The sequence below is a fragment of the Phaenicophaeus curvirostris genome, chromosome 34, assembly GCF_032191515.1.
Source record: "Phaenicophaeus curvirostris isolate KB17595 chromosome 34, BPBGC_Pcur_1.0, whole genome shotgun sequence".
NCBI classification, from domain to species: Eukaryota; Metazoa; Chordata; class Aves; order Cuculiformes; family Cuculidae; genus Phaenicophaeus; species Phaenicophaeus curvirostris.
In genome coordinates, this window is record NC_091425.1 from 2,590,623 (window position 1) to 2,607,443 (window position 16,821).

Genomic DNA, 16,821 nt, shown 5'->3' on the forward strand with positions numbered 1-16,821 from the left:
GGTTTAGAACCATTCCAGCTCCAAACCTGTCCACAAGCCGTGTGTCTCTTGGGAGCTGTAGGTCAGACCTCCCGTGTCCTCCTCTTCTCCTGCAGGCCAATGTTCTCGACTAGATGTTGTCCATCAGTGGTTGATCTGGGGCAGGGACTCTCCTGATGTGCCGTGATGTTAGCAAGACAAATGCCTGTACTGCCCCATGGGAACAGCTGTTCTCCTTAGGGGAGCAGTGCAGCAAAGGGGAAGCTCTCTCTCTGAGAGAGCTGGGGTTGTTTAGCCTGGAGAAGAGGAGGCTGAGGGGTGACCTCATTGCTCTCTACAACTACCTGAAAGGACGTTGTAGAGAGGAGGGTGCTGGCCTCTTCTCCCAAGTGACAGGGGACAGGACAAGAGGGAATGGCCTCAAGCTCCGCCAGGGGAGGTTTAGGCTAGACGTTAGGAAAAAATTCTTTACAGAAAGGGTCATTGGGCACTGGAACAGGCTGCCCAGGGAGGTGGTTGAGTCACCTTCCCTGGAGGGGTTTAAGGCACGGGTGGACGAGGTGCTGAGGGATATGGTTTAGTGTTTGGTAGGAACAGTTGGACTCGGTGATCCGGTGGGTCTCTTCCAACCTGGTTATTCTGTGATTCTGTGATTCTGTGAAAGGGGGACCTCACTTCCATCAGGTACCATCCTCTGGAAAACTGTAGAAGTCTCCAGGATCAAGTAGAAGTACCAATCCAAGTGTTCTTACTCTGGAGGAAAAGGGAAGACATCTGTGCTTTGGCTTTGCTATTCCCAATGATGGGACTTCCTCCGGGAGCTGAGGAGCACAGAAATACTTGCTGATGGTATGTGCAAATACAGCGGAACGGAAAGAGATTTCTTGAGATGCTTCCCAGAATGACATACCTGTCATACCAGCTGGGTTGGTGACTGGCAAGAGCATCCGCGATGCCATTCAAGTAGTTTATGCTAGTAGTCCATATGCTGCTTAACTGCAGTCGGGGTCTAATTTTTGGAGGGAACTGGAGCAGGTTTCCTCCAACATTCCCCAAGGATCAGGAGATCTTCCCAACAGCTTCTAGTTACCCGTAGGGAAACTGAGGCATGCAGAAGTGGTGTGACTTGCTTGGGGTTATTCCATGACAAAAACATATCTCCCACAGGCTGAATGTACCCCGGGTCAGTGCTCCAGCTCTCTCGTACACGGTGTTTCACAAAGCTGGAGCGCACTTGCAACCTATTGGCTGTTAGAGCATGCTAATGGACAGCCCTTAAGGGCTAGTAAAACTCGGTATCTACCATATGTCTGTATTCTGATTTTTGGAGAATTTGATGGCTGGACTGGCAGCCCTGCAAGCTGAAGTGTATCTGGTACTTTCCCCTGCAACATGCCTCATGCTCCTTAATGAAGAAAATGCTTACGAAGCTTAATTTCAGTGCTGTTAAACTGCTTGCTCTTCTTCTGAAGCTAATACAAAGGAGCCAACTGCAATTTTAGTTTTATTTTTTAAGGCCCAGAAGGAGGAAGGCGAGTGCAGATAAGCAGATGTGTCTAGTTAGTGCTTGTCATTTGTCTTGGTGAGAGCCCTGTGATTCCTGATATTTCACAGGTCCTGGAGGGAAGGCAACTGTACAAACCCTTTAGTTCATTAAAGAGAGGCCGCGATAGTAGAAACCCTGATGCCTATCAAGGCTGGTTTCTATGTGAGTCTCCACCCTATTCACTCTTGTCTCCCTCCTGACACCTCTACTGCTGTCCTTCACCCTGCAGCTATTAGCAAACCAATTATTAGCACAGCTTTTGAGTGAGGTTTAGGTGGTCAACTGCTGAAGTCAGAAGGATAACAAGGTGCTGAATCTTTTTCTCCGAGTGCTAGTCTAGGTCTCTTTCCTCAGCCCTATATGTGATTTTTGGGAAGAGATAATGACATACCCACAAAACACCTACTACTTTGTCAAACTCGGCTAAAATTTAGCCAACTGTTGCAAAAAATCTTGGGAAAATTGGTCTGGGAGGACCAACATAGGCAGTGCAGCTAAATAAATCCATTTTTCTCTGGAAACAGGGCTAGAATTGTCCCAGAAAGACACTGAGAGTTCATCAGTGCGAAGTCTGCATTCTTGGACAGCAATTAAATATTCTTTCTTGGAAACATCTGAAGGGAATTTCATGGTGTACCTTGGCAAAAGCTGAGTTGACAAAGTCTCTCTTGGTGGAGTATCATGGATTTAGGGACATCCTATTGACACTGGGTGTGTTTTCTTTCTGTTCCCATGTCCTAGTTTACAGTTCCTCCTTTGATTTGCACACTTCCAAGTGTGCACAGTTTTTTAACATTAAGTATCAAGTTGGACTCATGAAATATTTTTTGGAGTAGACAGGTTTTAAGTAAAATGTATGCTGAGTGCTCTTCTTCCCTTGGCTGCTAGATGAAGTATTCGGAACAAATCAGAAAGTAGCTTTAAAAATTAAAGACCTCAAAGTCTCTTTTAAAGGATAAAGTAGAAAATATTTAATTGGTTACCCCAGGGAAAAATTAAAAGCTACCATGAGGTCATTCCCAACCGTGAAGGATGAAGAAATCTGTGAAATCTTCTCAGGCAAGAGGGACAACTGTGTCCTGGTGTGCATCCAGCTGCCAGCTGGTAAAGGGAGATGGTTATCCTGCTCTATTCCACACTGGTGTGGCCCCACCTTGGGCCCTGTGTGCAATTTTGGGTTCCAAATGATAAAAAAAAAAGATCTAAAGCTACTGGAGAGCGTCCAGATGAGGCCACAAAGTTGGTGAAGTGTTTAGGGGGGGGAAACTGTAGGAGGAGTGGCTGAAGTCACTTGGTCTGTTCAGCCTGGAGAAAAGGAGAGTGAGGGGACACCTCATCGCAGTCGACAGCTTCCTGGCAAGGGAAGGAGGAGGAGCTTGATGATCCTTTTGGAAATGTGGCTCTGAAACGTCACACCTGGGAGTACAAATCCAAGGTGACTGAAGGTTCATGCAGGATGTTATTGAGAGATGGTCTCCATTGCTTTTTTCCCGCCCCCACAGAAGTCTCCTCTGTGTTTTTTTCTGAGTGCTGACCTTGGCAGGAGGCAGGATCCCAACCTTGAACAGGCAGGGATCAGGCAGGGGTCTGGTGTAGGGGGTATTTGCCATGTTTCTGTCTCGCCTGTTCACAGTTCTGAGAATGCGAGTATAAATGGGAGGATATATTTTTAATCGTGTTTTTTTCTGAAGCCTTTGGATATAAGCAAATTAACTTTGATCTCTGGCTGCTAAATGAAAGGCTTTTGTCTGGATCAGGTGGAAAAAGTTCCCTTAAATAACTAGGATAAAGAAAAACGCAAGGTTGATGAGGGCTAATAATACTTCAGTGGGATAGAAACAGTAAACCCTCAATGCAAGTTTGGGGTAAGGAGAGCTTTCTGAGTGTTGTGGTGTGAGCTGGCTCGCCATGTGAGACCGAGCCTCAGTGCAAAAGCTGAAATGGCAACTGCAAAAACAGTTACTGGTGATGATTATTTGAGTATGAGCCATATTTCTGCTTTTCTATGAGAAAATGTGAAGCAATGTCAGAACTTCTTTGTTATGGCCAGGTACGTTTTGCCATGCTGGTCCTATGCAAGGTGGTGAATGGTTGTATCCTCACATCCCTGGGCTGCTTGTTCACCTGTGTAATCAGCTCTTCCTCTTCCTTGGCTGCTTTAGTTCTTTTTTTTTCTACTTGCTTGTATCAGTGTTCACAAATTGGTTCAGCAAAGTGCATGTGTTGATGTCACTGGTGCTTAATTAATGCTCCTGGTTGCTAGAAGATAGATGGAACTGAGGCAAATGTGTTGGCTCCTGCTGAGTATGCAGCTTGGTTTAAGGAGTACTCAGAGGATGAGTATGTGTTTGCATATACGATTTCTAAGTAGATGGATGGTATAGATCAGGACATGAAAAAGGATATTGAAGGGTGTGGATCTGTTGGAGCGAGGCCAGAGGAGGCCACAGAGATGATCTGAGGGCTGGAGCACCTCCTGTGCGAGGACACACTGAGAGAGTTGGGGTTGTTCTGCCTGGAGAAGAAAAGGCTCCAGGGAGACCTTAGAGCAGCTACCAGTGTTGAAAGGGGCTCCAGGAAAGCTGGGGAGGGGTTCTGGATCAGGGAGGGCAGGGACAAGACAAGGGCGAATGGTTTTCAGCTGAAAGAGGGGAGATTGAGGTGAGATCTTAGGGAGAAGTGTTTTGCTATGAGGGTGGGGAGGCCCTGGCCCAGGTTGCCCAGAGCAGAGGTGGCTGCCCCATCCCTGGAGGGTTCCAGGCCAGGCTGGATGGGGCTTGGAGCAACTGATCCAGTGGGAGGTATCCCTGCCCATGGCAGGGCTGGAACTGGATGGGCTTTAAGGTCCCTTGCACCTGAAACTGTTCTGTGGTTCTACGAAAAATCAAGTTCCTTTCCGAGTTACTTGAGAAAGTACAATTTCAATGGGCAATCTTGCAAGAGCTGAATATTTTTAAGGACTTCTAGAAGTATTTCAAGAAGTGACTCCTTAAGAGCTATTTCATTTTTCAGCGTGTCTGGATATCAGCAAAGCCCTGTTTTCACTAGCATGCTGCCGTTGTCTTGCCAAGTCGAATTAAATGAGATGAGCCGGGCGCGGTGGCCCACGCCTGTAATCCCAGCCAGGCGGAGGGAGACAGAGCCAGCCGGATCGCTTCTCACGGGTTCGAGACTGCAGAGCGCACCCTGATCGCCGGTATTGGCTGACCGACCTGGCGAGGCAGCAGCACCACGGGGCGTAGATTCACGGCCGGAGAGGGTGGGGCGGGCAAATGAATCCGCAGTGGTGGAAAAGTGACAGGCGGGGGCTGCAGCAGGACAAGTGCAAGAGACGGTGTGCTCGCTTTGACGGTAGCATTAAATTTCCAGAGGGCAGACTTTGATCTCTTCAGCAGGCTGGTTGGTGAAGTCTCATGGGAGACAGTACTCAAGGGCAAGGGAGCCCAGGAGGGCTGGGAGCTCTTCAAAAGGGTGGTCCTAGCAGCTCAGGAGAAAGCCATCCCCGTGGTCCGGAAAAAAAGCCGGCAGGGGAGAAAGCCAGCTTGGTTGAACAGGGAGATCTTGAGTGATATCAAGAAGAAGAGAAATGTTTATGGGCTCTGGAAGAAGGGACAGGCCTCTTGGGTGGACTACAGGAGGGAAGTGAGATTGTGTAGGGAAAAAATCAGAAGGGCTAAGGCTCAGCTAGAAATTGGATTGGCCAAGTCAGTGAAAGAGAACAAAAAATCCTTCTATAAATATATAAATAATAAAAGGAGGACTAGGGAGACCATACAGTCCCTATTGGACACAGAAGGAACAACAGTAAAAGGGGATGAGGAAAAGGCTGAGGTACTTAATGCCTTCCTTGCCTCAGTCTTTAGTCGTAAGGAGGGTCGTTCCGTCTGTGTACTAACCCAGGAGCTAGAGTAGCAGAATGAGGCTCCCGTGATCCAAGAGGAGGTGGTCAGAGCCTTGCTAGCCTGACTAGACACCGACAAGTCTATGGAGCCGGACGGGATTCACCCAAGGGTATTGAAGGAGCTGGCGGGTGTGCTGGCCAAACCCCTTTCCATCATCTTCCAACAGTCCTGGAAGGCTGGGGAAGTCCCACTGGACTGGAGGCTGATGTTGTGCCCATCTACAAGAAGGGTCGCAGGGAGGACCCAGGAAACTCCAGGCCTGTCAGTCTGACCTCAGGGCCAGGGAAAGTCATGGAGCAGGTGATCTTGAGTGCTATCATGAAGCACATGCAAGAGAACCGTGTGATCAGGCCCAGTCAACATGGGTTCACAAAAGGCAGGTCTTGCCAGACTAACCTGATCGCCTTCTATGACCAAGTGACTCGGCTGCTGGATGAGGGAAAGGCTGTGGATGTGGTCTTCCTGGACTTCAGCAAAGCCTTTGACACAGTTTCTCACAGCGTTCTGCTTGAGAAACTGTCACCTCTGGCCTGGACAGGCGCTCACTCTCCTGGGTGGAAAACTGGTTGGATGGCCGGGCCCAGAGAGTGGTGGTAAATGGTGTGAAATCCAGCTGGAGGCCAGTGACATGTGGGGTTCCCCAGGGCTCAGTGCTGGGTCCAGCCCTGTTCAATGTCTTCATCAATGATCTGGATGAAGGCATCGAGTGCACCCTGAGCAAGTTTGTGGATGACAATAAGCTGGGTGGAAGTGTCGATCTGCTGGAGGGAAGGGAGGCTCCAAAGGGATCTGAACAGGCTGGACCGCTGGGCTGAGACCAATGGGATGAGGTTTAACAAGGCCAAGTGCCAGGTCCTGCACTTGGGGCACAACAAGCCTATGCAGTTCTACAGACTAGGAGAAGTCTGTCTAGAAAGCTGCCTGGAGGAGAGGGACCTGGGGTGTTGGTTGACAACCGACTGAATATGAGCCAGCAGTGTGCCCAGGTGGCCAAGAAGGCCAATGGCATCTTGACTTGCATCAGAAATGGTGTGACCAGCAGGTCCAGGGAGGTTATCCTCCCTCTGTACTCGGCACTGGTGAGACCGCTCCTCGAATACTGTGTTCAGTTCTGGGCCCCTCCCCACAAGAAGGATGTTGAGGCTCTGGAACGAGTCCAGAGAAGAGCAACAAAGCTGGTGAAAGGGCTGGAGAACAGGCCTTATGAGGAGCGGCTGAGAGAGCTGGGGTTGTTTAGCCTGGAGAAGAGGAGGCTGAGGGGTGACCTCATTGCTCTCTACAACTACCTGAAAGGACGTTGTAGAGAGGAGGGTGCTGGCCTCTTCTCCCAAGTGACAGGGGACAGGACAAGAGGGAATGGCCTCAAGCTCCGCCAGGGGAGGTTTAGGCTAGACGTTAGGAAAAAATTCTTTACAGAAAGGGTCATTGGGCACTGGAACAGGCTGCCCAGGGAGGTGGTTGAGTCACCTTCCCTGGAGGGGTTTAAGGCACGGGTGGACGAGGTGCTGAGGGATATGGTTTAGTGTTTGATGGGAACGGTTGGACTCGATCCGGTGGGTCTCTTCCAACCTGGTTGTTCTGTGTGATTCTGTGATTCTGTGATATGAAATGGAAATGCGTACCAGGGAAATCGTCATAAGACAGTGGTTATGGAGGAACTTTTAAAGATGTCTATTGAAATTTGTCTTTAATGAAATTTTCTTTAGCCTTGGTTTTACTTGACCAAAACTAGGAGTTTCTTTCTACCCTCCCTATTTTTTTTTTTTAATCAGGAAAACACTTCTTATTAACAAAGATCTCCATGATGGGAGATGGTCGCACTTACTGACTATATGTTAGCTACACAGATAAAAATGTTTTAAGGCAAAGGATACTTTGTTGTACTTGAGAACCGCCTGCTTAGTGATTTCACTTAGTATGCTACTACACAGCAATTTCTGTGAAATAGCAGTGAGGGCACGTTTGTGAAAGTCTTGGGTCCTATCCAGGCTGCAAATGAGCATGAGATCAGTGGAACGAGATGTTATTTTTCCCAGTTTGGTGTGCTCACCCCTGCTAGCAGGTATGAGGTTCAGTTCACATCCATTTAATTGAGGTACTTATGTTATACTAGTGGGGAAGGAAAGTTGTTTTCAGGTCAGAAAGAATTTATTAAGAACATGAAAATCAAGTTACCAAGTAAGATGGGCTAAATCAAAAGCTTTTATTGAAGCCTCTGTACATAAGGACTGTGGGTAATGATGAACTTGGATCTTAACCATCTCCTGGCTTTCTATTTGCAGGAGACAAGTTGTATGTGACTTTGACACTGTTTTTTTGCTATATGAGGTTTTACTATAGAAAGGTACTTTGCAGGTCAAGTGATTCCAGCTGGGGCAAATGGATCCCATTTGAAAACCCTAAATTCAGTATTACAGACTTTGAACACCCTGTGAAGAGACCTCAGTTGTCACATAGGTGTCCTTCTGGGTTGGTTGCTCTAGTGGTCTGCACGGCAGGGAGCAAGGACGTTGGCCTGGACGTGTGCCTTTGAAGCACCAGCCAAAGCTCAGTGTGCCACTCTTCTGGAGATGCATTTAAGTTTTGCTTGTAGTGAACCTCGAACCTATTAAGCTAACATCAGGTTTTGAATTGCCTTGGTTGAGCTGGTGCAGACCTCTGTGTGTGTTTACACTCATAAATCAATTGAAACACTGTGGGAACATTCTACAGAGAACAAGGCCTGGATGCTGTGAGATTGTTTAATACTGAACAACTCTAGCAAGGCCTTGAAACAGAGAGCCAAAAGATAAACAGGGGCCAGCTGGGAGGAATGCAGCAGCTAGTTCAGTGGGAATGAGCACCAGCTGAAAGAAAAACAACTAAAGAGAACTATCAACATAGTTAATTTTAGTGTAACTTGGTTTCTTAGCATGTGCAGTAGTTTAGCCAATAATATGTTAGTAATAGCCTTATGGACAGCTACCTTTAACCAGGAATACAGTGTGGATACCCTCGTGGGCACCCGGTTATGTAACCGAAAAGGGTTTATAAAGAAACAGCTAAGCTCAATAAAGTGAACACTCGCTGATCATATTGGTCTCTGTGTTTGATTCCGTGATGCTCCCATCAACAAAATGCAAGCTGCATCATCTTAGTGAAATCCGCAGGAAAGCAGCGCATTATTGCCCCCCCTCCCAGCACTTCACCAGCCTTCCCCTTAAACAAAAACAAGACCAAGAGGAAACAATTCTTGGTGACCCTTTGCAGATTCCCTGGGATGTGGCGTGTTGCTCCAGCACTGGCCGTTCAGTTGTGCTGCAGCTGCTCACGCGTTCCCTGAATGTGGACTCAGGATGGAGAAGAGCTGGTGGCAGCAGCTGGTGAGGGGTCCTGTCTATGCCTCTCTGCTTCCAGCTCAAGCTTCCTCAGCAGAGAAACAGGAGCTGCTGCTGTGGGTCTCCTGTTGGTCCTCCAAAGCATCCCTCACCTTGTTTTCTCCCCATCTTGTTTTAAGAGACCACAGGGTGTTAATTCCTTCTTCTCAGATGTGACCGTGTCAGCTTTGCCTTGGGCAGAGCCAACTGTGGATTACCTTTCTTCTCTGAATCCTAGTGCTTTCACTTCAAGTCTCTTGTAAATCCAGTTTTGATTTAGTGATTTTTGTCCTTAGGGGATTTTTCTGGATGGAAAGAGGGAAAACAAGCCTTTCTTCTCTCTGCTATGCTCCGTTAACTTAAACCTCCCTGCATGGAGTTCTCTCAGTCCCCTTTGCAGACTGTATGATTTCCTATGGCTCCTAGGAGAGAGAAGCAAATGCTTCAAAATTCAGACTACGGTGTGATCAGTCCTGGAGAGAAGAGAAAAAGGACGATTGTTTGCTCCTGCTCCCATCTGCAGAGACTCCACGTGGCTAACCAGAGCAATGGGGACCCTAGATTTTTGGTTTAGTTGGTTTTCAGGTTGGTTTTTTTATCCTTAGAGTTGTATCAGCCAAGGCAGTCTGGGAAGAACAAACACAGCCACAACAAATTATTAAACCGTGATTTAAACCTTTCAACTTACTCCTCTGCCTGCATCCAAGAGCCTGGCAGAGCCCGGGGTGCAACTCTGCTGAACGCTGGTGTGCGCAGGGAGAAGACAAGAGCAAGAGGAGTCTGTGAAAGGCATCATTGCGCACTCCTCTTGCTCACCTAGGAAAGGAGTACAAGGAGAGGAAATTTCTTATTGCAAGCTTCTGTGTAAGTAGTGGCTCAGCAGGGAGGAATCCTAGTGTCGAACAGCACTGCAGCTTGTTATTTTGCAGGTATATTATTTGTCAAGAGCTTTTTTTTTTGTTCCTCTGTTAATCCTAGTTACATAAATAATCAGTGTGGAAAAGGACATCAAGTACACAGTAATCTTGCATTCACCGAGGTCTCTAGGGCTGGAATTCCTACAGCTGTTAAGCAGCTACAATGTCTCCTCAGTTCTTGTGGTGCTCAGCTATGGGATGGGATAATGATAATTTAATAATGCACATAAGCCTATACTGACATGGCTTTGCAGCTCCTGTTCTCCTGCCTTATAAAAATACAGGGAAACAATCACGTAGAGAAAGAAGAAACGGCTCATGTGATGTGTGCAGCTTGTATATTCTTCAGAAAGCATTCAAAAAAATCATCCAAGGCAAGGAAAGGAGAAAGGCTTGTAGCACAGATACAAAGATTGAATTGTATTAATTCTCAGACAGAAATTTGGCAAATTGGGCAGATGAACATGGGCACGAGCTGGAGGAATCTCTGCAGAAAGTGGCAGCAGCTCCAGCAGCGAGAACATGGAAGGGTCGAAGAGCTGAAGGAAAGATGAGTTCACTTCACCAAGTACTTGAAATATCATCCACGTTGGGAGCAATACTGAAGGAGAGCTGCTGTGAACTGCAAAGGAAATCTTCTGCCTTTCAGCAGTGTTAAATACGCAACTGGAATGAATAGAGGATGCATGTTATATTGTTTAGAAGGAAAAATAAACAGACTTGTTTTCAGATGTGGGACTGTTGAAAAATCCTCATCCAGACTGAAACGCACTTTCATCTTTATTATTCCAAACTACCTGGGATATCCCTGACAGCACTTGCTTGAGCGAATTTCTGATTGCATACTCTCTTTAACCATTTCTGTATCATGTAAGAAAGTCTCCTAGGCAGTAGGTTGTATTTCTCTAGCTTTATCGGCTCCTGATTTGAAGAAGTTCTTGCAGCTCCTCCTAATCTTTAGGTACTGCCAATAGTCTTTTAAGCCATAGTTTCACTTACACAGTTGTGACCCTAAGCAGTATCTCCTGATGATTAACACTTTTCTATAGAGCAGCAGTAGAAGGGTTTATTAGCACCATGGGGGTTTTATTGGCACCATGAGATCTGTGCATTCCCCAGTTCCTAATCACATGTGACATAGGAGGTTCTTCGGTCTGCAGTTTTTCACAGACAAAATTTCATATAATCCCAGTGGAGAATAAGTAGAGGGGAAAATCGCATTCCGAAGGCTGCTTTCAGTAGCGTTTTGCACTTCTCTTCAGTTTGCTGAAATATACAATATTGCTTTGATGGTTGAAAGGACTCCATGCTTTTCTGCTTTTGATATAAAATCAGGGGTCCAAATTTAGAACATTTTTTTCCCCCGTGTGTTCTCAGTTTTATAACAAGCAGGAGTTTAGGGCTTTAGTGTTATTACTTGCATAGTATTTCATCTTGCCCTCTACCTAGACTGTTCCATTCCCTAGGAACTGAGAATGATAGAATCATAGAATCACCCAGTTGGAAAAGACCCACCAGATCATCAAATCCACCCACTCCTATCAATCACTAAACCACGTCCCTCAGTGCCGAGTCCACCATAAGGCCTGTTCTCCAGCCCCCTCACCAGCTTTGTTGCTCTTCTCTGGACTCGCTCCAGAGCCTCAACATCCTTCTTGTGCTGAGGGGCCCAGAACTGAGCACAGGATTCGAGGAGCAGTCTCCCCAGTGCTGAGTCCAGAGGGAGAAGAACCTCCCTGAACCTGCTGGTCACACCGTGTCTGATCCAAGCTAAGATGCCATTGGCCTTCTTGGCCACCTGGGCCACTGCTGGCTCATGTTCAGTCGCTGTTAACCAACACCCCCAGGTCCCTCTCCACCAGGCAGCTTTCCAGCCAGACTTCTCCTAGTCTGTAGCTGCCCAGGGTTGTTGTGCCCCAAGTGCAGGACCCGGCATTTGGCCTTGTTAAACCTCATCCCGTTGGTCTCAGCCCAGTGGTCCAGCCTGTTCAGATCCCTTTGGAGCCTCCCTACCCTCCAGCAGATCGACACTTCCACCCAGCTTAGTGTCTTCCGCAAACTTGCTCAGGGTGCACTCGATGCCTTCATCCAGGTCATTGATAAAGACATTGAACAGGGCTGGACCCAGCACCGAGCCCTGGGGAACCCCACTTGTCACTGGCCTCCAGCTGGAGTTAACTCCATTTCCCACCACCCTCTGGGCCCTCCAGCCAACCAGTTTTCCACCCAGGAGAGTGAGCGCCTGTCCAGGCCAGAGGTGACAGTTTCTCAAGCAGAATGCTGGGAGAAACTGTGTCAAAGGCTTTACTGAAGTCCAGGAAGACCACATCCACAGCCTTTCCCTTGTCCAGCAGCCGAGTCACTTTGTCATAGAAGGCGATCAGGTTAGTCTGGCAAGACCTGCCTTTCATGAACCCGTGTTGACTGGGCCTGATCACACGGTTCTCTTGCATGTGCTTCATGATAGCACTCAAGATCACCTGCTCCATGACTTTCCTAGGCCCTGAGGTCAGACTGACAGGCCTGTAGTTCCCTGGGTCCTCCCTGCGGCCCTTTTTGTAGATGGGCACAACATCAGCCTCCAGTCCAGTGGACTTCCCCAGTCTTCCAGGACTCTTGGAAGATGATGGAAAGGGGTTTGGCCAGCACATCCGCCAGCTCCTTCAATACCCTAGGGTGAATCCCATCCGGCCCCATAGACTTGTGGGTGTCTAGTCGGGCTAGCAAGGCTCTGACCACCTCCTCTTGGATCATGGGAGCCTCCTTCTGCTCCTCTAGCTCCTGGGTTTGTACACAGACGGAACGACTTTCTTTACAATTAAAGACTGGGGCAAAAAAGGCATTAAGTACCTCAGCCTTTTCCTCATCCCCTGTTACTGTTGTCCCTTCTGTGTCCAATAGGGACTGTATGGTCTCCCTAGTCCTCCTTTTATTATTTATATATTTATAGAAGGATTTTTTGTTATCTTTCACAGACGTTGCCGATCTTATTTCTAATTGAGCCTTAGCCCTTCTGATTTTTTCCCTACACAATCTCACTTCCCTCCTCTAGTCCACCCAAGAGGCCTGTCCCCTCTTCCAGAGCCCATAAACATTTCTCTTCTTTTTGATATCACTCAAGATCTCTCTGTTCAACCAAGCTAGCTTTCTCCCCTGCCAGCTTTTTTTCCGGACCACGGGGATGGCTTTCTCCTGAGCTGCTAGCATTTCCTTTTGGACGAGCTCCCAGCCCTCCTGGGCTCCCTTGCCCTTGAGTACTGTCTCCCATGAGACTTTGCCAACCAGCCTTCTGAAGAGATCAAAGTCTGCCCTCTGGAAATTTAATGCTCCTGTCCTACTAACCACCCTCTTCACTTCACCTAGAACAGAAAACCCCATCATCTTATGATCACTTTGTCCTAGACATGTCACACACCATGTCTATGTTACGTAAATGCCACGTACACACCATGCATATGCCATGCACAAGCCTTGCACACAGAAGCAACGTGCCACACTCATGCCTTGCACACAGAAGCAACATGCCACACGGTGTTCATGTTATGTACATGCTGTTTACACACCATCCACATGCCTTGCACACGCTAGCACACGCCAATAAGATGACGCACCAGCCATGCACACACCATCCACATGCCATGCATACACCACTGTGCCCATGCACACGCTGTGCACATGCCAGGCTCATGCCACAAGCACGCCATCCACATGACACGCACACGCCTTGCACACACAAGCAACATGTCACACATGCCATGTGCTTGTTATGTTTCTGCCTCGTACATGCTGACACACAGCACAGACACGACAGCACGCTGCCCTCCCGCTGGCTGCGGCCAATGGGATGCAGGCTGGGACTGGGAGAGGGACAGCGCCCCGTGTCCCTCCCGTCCCCCCGAAACCCTCCTGTCCCTGCCCGGGGTGCCACGCGAGGCCGGGGGGAGGGCCTTTTCTCTTATGTCTGCTCACTTTTTTAGTTTCTCTATGACAGCTTTATTGGACTTGACTTTTAGCCTCATGACTGTGCATAAGACATGGCTGAATGCGACGGGAAGACTGCTGGGGAAATGGCAAGAAGAGGATCGACAAGAAACAGTGGAACACGCCCTTTAGAGTTTGCTGCTCGTCCCACTGCTGAGAAATGGGAGTGTCTCTGAATTTGCTACTGCGTGAGACAGATTAAAGACGTTTAATAAAAGTTCAGTTCTATCTAAATGGTAGATGGGACTATGCTTATGTAAAGCATATTGTATGTAACTGTAACCCACACGCTTCAAAGCACTGTATCTCAGCAGCTAGAACATGGAATGAATCTTCTAATCTGTACAGGTTTTTAACAATGATAATTGACATTTAGGGTCTTAATAACATCTATAATTTTATATCATTTCAATCAAGCCTGGCTGTCATACATTGAAATTTCAGTAAAGCCCCAACATTTTATACTTAGGAGTAATTTCTTATTACCCATGCTAAGTGGGATGCTATAGTTTTGCTGTTAAAAGGGTGGGTCTTGTTCAGAAACCTCTGCAGGTCATAGTTGGGTTGGTTAAGTCTGTGCCACACCTGTGGTCAGCAACTAGGTACAGGTGAAGCGTTTGCCCCTTAAAAGGCCTCTTGATTCAGAGCTGCCTCTCACCTGCAGCTCGAGCATTCAGTGAAGGAAGGGGCTACAGAAGCCTGCCTTTCTTCCTTTCTTTGCTGGGTTTTGAGCAGTCGTGTGGTTTTCTTCGTGGGGCATTTGAGCCTCCTGTCATTGTTTCTTCTGTGAGTTTCAGGTAATGATTTTGCTTGTGGATTTGCTTTTTAGTCTTAGAGTAAAATTGGTTTGCAATGTGGCAGCTTCAGAGAGATGTTACCACAAACATTTGCAGTCAATGTCATCTTTGTTTGTTCTTGTTTTGTTAGTAGAAGTAGGGATGGTTTTTTTAGTTTGTTTTTTTTTTTTAATCTATTGGGGCCCTAAGGATTTAGGCTCAGCCTAAATAAGATTTCCAGTGTAGTTTTAGCGATAGCTGCTACTGTTTTTCCCAGAGGTGGTTTGTTTAATTTGGGGTTTGTGTCATAAGCAGTTGAAAATTATATTTGCCCAGAGCTTTTTGATGAAATGCCCAAGAAAACTGTTAGCTTGCCTGTATTGCCAGGATTTTTTTTTTTTTCTAAATCTACATCAGTACCAGAGGACTCAAAGGAGGTAAATATGAGAACTGTATTTAAAGCACTTTCTAGGGGAAAGTTAGTAAACTATTCACCAGTAAGGCTGTGACAACTGTGCCAGGCAAGTTATTGGAAATGGTAACCAAGAATGGAATTAGAGGGTATGGCTAAGTGTGGTGTTTGGGGTTATCCTACCGCATGCATCTGTCGGAGTTTTTTGAGGAAAACTGCAATCATGTAAATTAGGATGATTTGGTTGACGCTGCTTTATCTACTGTTTAGACGATGTTTTCTCAAGAGCAGGAAGAAAAAGCTATTCCTATGCACTAGCTAAAGCTATGTATGGATTTTTTTTGCCGGCACAACAGAACTGCTGAGTTCTGTTGACTTACTGAATGAGAGTATTGGGGGGTGTGTGTGTTGAATTTCTGCCCTCTTTTGTGCTTTTCTGTTGTTGCTTAACTCCTGCTCAGAATTGAAAATGTTTTGAGTAGAGAGAATGTAAGAGGTTTTAGATGTAGTGCCTACTTACACGAGAATTGTACTGTTATCATGTTTTTAGAAAATGTTTTCATTTATGTGGTGACTGTTCCAAGTAGTTTTATGTAGAAAGCCTTGTTTAAAAAGCAGTGAATAGTGAGCTCTTGCAGAGGAGTTAAGGTTGTTCAGACAGGGTAGATGAATGTGGTCCAGAAACACTGCTTTTTGGTCAAGTGAGTAAACCAGAAACTGAATGATGCTCTTCCTTGCCAAGCTGTGTGCGGCTGTGCCATCATGGAATTTCCTGTTGTGTGTTTTCAGTTTAGGAAAAGAGATAATTTGGTTTATGCTTTGATCAAAATACTTTGCTGCGCTGCTTTTCTGATAGTACTCTTGGGATACCAATTGCAAGGGTTTTTTTTTCGTATTTTATGTGTTTTATTACATGACATTTCAGGCTGCAATGCTGAACAAAACTGCTGCAATTTTGCTGTAATTATAGCTCGGCCCTAACTCGGTCTCTGCCGTTTCTAGAAGTTGTTCCAAAACCATCACGTGGCTTGGCACAGTTAAATACAATTGGCAGTCTCTGTTCCGTAAAGGTACTTAATGGAGCCACTGTGCAGGATGAACTGGTTTTCACACTGGGATGCAGTGGGGTTTATGCAAGTTAGCACAGAGGTCACTGCCAGCCCTGTCCACATTGTGTCTCTCTTAGCTGGAGTTGCTGTGTGTTGCCTGGAAAACTCCCTCAGTTTGGTTCTGGCTTCTGCAGTACATCCTCACGTAAAATTTCACACAAGGAGTAACCGAAACAGTTGTGTAACTGGAGGGAAGGGATAATGCAAGCACCTTCCCATGTAGCTAGGGAACTCCCTCTGTTAAACAGGCTCTGTTTTCCTCTCCCCCATAGTGGGGAGGGCTTGCTACTGTGCCTGACTCCTTTATTGATGTGAGGCCGGAGATTATCATAAGATCAGAAAGTGACTGTCTGCAGAAGCAAGAATGATAATTAAGACCAGATATTGATCATCTGCCCATGTCTTGTGTCTTTAGTCACTGAGGAAATGCCAATCCAAAAATTCCTACTTGCCAGTCCATGGGAAGAAGAATATTTTCTCTGTAATGATGACAAATTGTCAAGTCTGGAATTCAGTGGCTGTATTAATATCAAGTGCATCTTTTTTTTCTTCATTGAATTTTAAGGCAAAGCTTCTGGAATCCATACAAACAGGTGGGAGGGGAAGGAGCCCTCTGTCTGACCCAATATATGCATCTGCCTGATCTAGGCATGTTTCAAACTCCTTTTCCACTCAAAGTGCATAAAGGCTCTGTATGTTTCATAGCATTTCTCAGTATCCCTTTTATCAGTGCAGCTTTTTACTCTTTGAGCACTTGTCAGTTTGGCTTAAATTGCAGGCATTAAAGGGCTTAGGCCGGACGTTCTCTTTTGGAAGCTTAGTGTAGGGCATCCCATAGTCCTG